The sequence below is a fragment of the Theropithecus gelada genome, chromosome 5, assembly GCF_003255815.1.
Source record: "Theropithecus gelada isolate Dixy chromosome 5, Tgel_1.0, whole genome shotgun sequence".
NCBI lineage: Eukaryota > Metazoa > Chordata > Mammalia > Primates > Cercopithecidae > Theropithecus > Theropithecus gelada.
In genome coordinates this window covers 148,004,282-148,008,308 of record NC_037672.1, presented here as the reverse complement: position 1 = coordinate 148,008,308, position 4,027 = coordinate 148,004,282, and the positions used below count along the sequence as shown (strand labels likewise).

The 4,027-nt window shown below is 42.0% G+C and overlaps 1 pseudogene; it reads right to left on the bottom strand.

Moving 5' to 3' along the window:
• Positions 1-2,488: 2,488 nt before the first annotated feature.
• Positions 2,489-3,067, bottom strand: LOC112624380 (annotated as a pseudogene).
• Between the last annotated feature and the right edge of the window lie 960 nt (positions 3,068-4,027).

The following is a 4,027-nucleotide window of genomic DNA, read 5'->3' as shown; positions in this document are numbered from 1 at the left end:
CAACCTCTGCCTCCCAGGTTCAAGGGATTCTTCTGTCTCAGCCTCCCAAGTAGCTGGGATTACAGGCACATGCCACCACGCTTGGCTAATTTTTGTATTTTTAGTAGAGACGGGGTTTCATCATATTGGTCAGGCTGATCTCGAACTCCTGACCTCAGGTGATCTGCCTTCCTCGGCCTCCCAAAGTGCTGGGATTACAGGCGTGAGCCACCGCGCCCAGCCTATATTCTTTTCTTAATTCTCATCCATCTGTAAAGAACACAACACAAAGGCTGAATGTAATAAACGTGTACCATAGTCTGGAGGTGGCTTACCAAACTTGTTTCCATTTAAGTTAGTCTTACCTCATTTTTCCAGGGCCTCAATTCAATAGATTTTCTCTCTCTCTCTCTCTCTTTTTTTCGTCTTCCGAGCTTCTACGATTATGACTCATGGAACTAAAACTAGATCAGTACTGCTATGTGTTACTTTCTGCATCAGATTTTTCTCAACTAGTTAAAATGACATAAGTGAAATATATATTTTGTAAAGCTTAAACACTTAAGTAAAATGATCTAACAACCTATTTTAAAAGGTTTAATTTAGCAGAGGAATAAAGACCTTCTAATTTTACTGTACAACATAATATAATTTTTTCTGTAGTTGCTGATCATGGAACTTCCATTAATCTCATTTAGATTCTGGAAATTAGAGTACATTTTCCTAAATGATAATTTCTTGTTTACTAACCACACCTTTTTTCTTTTCTTTTCTTTTTTTTTTTTTTTGCAGAGTCTTGCTGTGTCACCCAGGCTGAGGTGCAGTGGCGAGATCTCAGCTCACTGCAGCCTCCGCCTCCTGGCTTCTAGTGATTCTTGTGTCTCAGCCTCATGAGTAGCTGGGATTACCAGGGTGCGCCACCATGCCTGGATAATTTTATTTTATTCTATTTTATTTTATTTATTTATTTTTTTGAGACAGAGTCTTACTCTGTTGCCCAGGCTGGAGTGCAGCAGCCTGATCTTGCCTCACTGCAACCTCCGCCTCCCCGGTTTGAGTGATTCTCCTGCCTCAGCCTGCCGAGTAGCTGGGATTTACAGGCATGTGCGGCCATACCTGGCTAATTTTTGCATTTTTAGTAGAGATGAGGTTTTACCGTGTTTGCCAGGCTGGTCTCAAATTCCTGACCTCAGGTGGATCCGTCCACCTCTGCCTGCCAAAGTGCTGGGATTACAGACGTGAGCCACTGCCCCCAGCCCCAGCTATTTTTTGGATTTTTTGTAGCGACAGGGTTTCACCATGTTGGCCAGGCTGGTCTTGAACTCCTGGCCTCAAGGGATCCACCTATATTGGCCTCCCCAAATGCTGGGATTACAAATGTGAGCACCGTGCCCTACTAACCACATTTTGATTTAGAAATAAACTTTGGCTGGGTGCAGTGGCTCACATCTGTAATCTTAGCACTTTGGGCGGCTGAGGTGGGCGGATCACCTGAGGTCAGGAGTTCAAGACGAACCTGGCCAACATGGTGAAACCCTGTCTCTATTAAAATACAAGCATTAACTAGGCATGATGGTGGGTTCCTGTAATCCCAGCTACTCAGAGGCTGAGATGGGAGAATCACTTGAATCTGGGAGACGGTGGTTGCAGTGAGCCGAGATCATACTACTGCACTCTAGCTTGGGCGGCTGAGCAAGACTCCGTCTCAAAAAAAAAAAAAAAAAAAAAAAAAGAGTTACCTAGAAAGCTATATTAAAAAAAAAACAAAACAAAAAACACTGATATCTGATATCTGTCTGGGTCCCAGTTGAAATTCTGATGTGATCGACTTGGGTATTAGCATTTATTTTTTTATTTTTTTATTTTAACAAATGGTTTATTGATATTATGTTATAATGAATGACAAAATATTAGTGTCTAATTCTATACTTTATGGCCACCCCATAGGATGAATCTTTGGAACAGAAAAAAAAATAAAGATTTTGTTTTCCCATAATCATAAAGCTGTTATACTCAGTCCAGGCACAGCTAGTATAACATTCTGCTCAACCCCACCGGCTGCATTCCCTTTACCACCTATTTATAATATGTTTGGGTCACTCATAGGAGTGAGACCCTGTCAGCATCAATAGTTAGCAACACTTTCAAAATACACTTTATTGTCCTGAATAGAAACCTTAACTATTCAATTTGTCCAGTAATTCCAACGATCTTATTACTTCTATACATAAGATATGATCTTACAACATTTATGTAGCTAAATACTTAGACTTCTCATGGTTTTTGAGGATTCCCACACTGTACTTGCTTTCTTGTGAAGGGCTTGAGACATGTGCAGAGACACCTTAAACATGTGTAGGTGACCTTCCTTTTGAAAGGCAGAGGAGGGCCTCTTCGTGAACTCTTGCTACTCATTTGTTTTCCTATCAGTTTGCCATTTCAACTAGAAAAGATGCTGCAAGCTACCTCAGCTAGCTTCTAATTTGGACACAGCATCAATACTACACACTCAATTGAATGGACGACCACATCTTCCTGGTTCTTCCACTGGGCAGGGTCGATATGCATCTTTTGACTGAATAGGTGTGATCTTGTTCGAGAAAAGTGCATAAACGTAGGGCCAGATCTTGTTCGTCTCCGTCCCAGAAGAATATTGGTGGAACACTCCTTGGCTTTTGTGTAATTCAATGACTGGCTTTGCCACGTCTTTGTACTGTCTTAGCCTGGCAGCAACTGCTTCAGGTTTATCATCCTCCTGCTGGACTGATGGTTCACCAGTGACATCATCAATACCATATACATGAGGTGGATTGAAGCCCAGGTTATATACCCTTCCGCTAGGAGGGTGAATCCAATGGCGGCTGAGATGATCTTTAAGTGTTTCAAATGAAATGTTCAAACTGATCACTAGATCCACTTCACAGATTTTGTCCAGGGCTTCGGCTTGTCCTAATGTCCTAGGAAAACCATCGAGGAGCCAGTGCTGGCCAGGCCTATTCTCCAGCTTGGACATCATTAGGCGTGTGATCACATGGTCTGGAACCAAAAGGCTTTTCTCCATATATTGCTTTGCCATCTCACCAACTTCTGTGCTCAGGACCTTCTTGGTAAATGATTCCAAGACCTCCATGCGTATTATGTTGGTGCTGCACCTATCAGGTATTAGCATTTATAAACTCTATCAGGTGATGCTTAAGGTTCCAGGTGAATCTAATGACTCAAGATTAAGACCCACAGAATTGGGGAATTACAGCTTCAAGATGTCATTTTCTATATTTGAGGCTGGCTGCATGTATGACAAAGGCAACCATATATTTTTCTAGGACTGTGTCACACCAGTTTCGTAGGATGATGTGCCACACACAGCAACATGAATCTTCCAAATATGTTTCAAGTATTTGCTTAACAGTTAAATAATACTTATACACAGCTCCTCACTAAAGATAGTGTATCTAAAAATACAAGTTTTGTATTTTTAGTAGAGCTGGGATTTCACCATGTTGGCCAGGCTGGTCTTGAACTCCTGACCTCAGGTGACCCACCTGCCTTGTCCTCCCAAAGTGTTGGGATTACAAGTGTGAGCCACCGCATCTGGCCCAAGATGACATTTTTCTTAATCTTTGGTTTCTCAACATTCTGAGGAAAAAAGCCTAAAACTAAGCCTCCTTCTGCAATGAAAATATGTTAATCATCTCATCCCACACAATTTTTCATCTTTAAAATCCAAATTACAGAATAATGTAAACACTGCACTCCATCAGTTCTGTATAATGGATGATTCTACCCAAATATATAGTGGGGCTTGGGTAGCTGCTAGTAATTTTCTTTTTTTGAGACAGAGTTTCGCCCTTGTTGCCCAGGCTGGAGTGCAATGGCGCGATCTCGGCTCACCACAACCTCCACCTCCCAGGTTCAAGCGATTCTCCTGCCTCAGCCTCCTGAGTAGCTGGAATTAAAGGCATGCGCCATCACGCCCAGCTAATTTTTTGTATTTTTAATAGAGACAAGGTTTCTCCATGTTGGTCAGGCTGGTCTCGAACTCCCGACC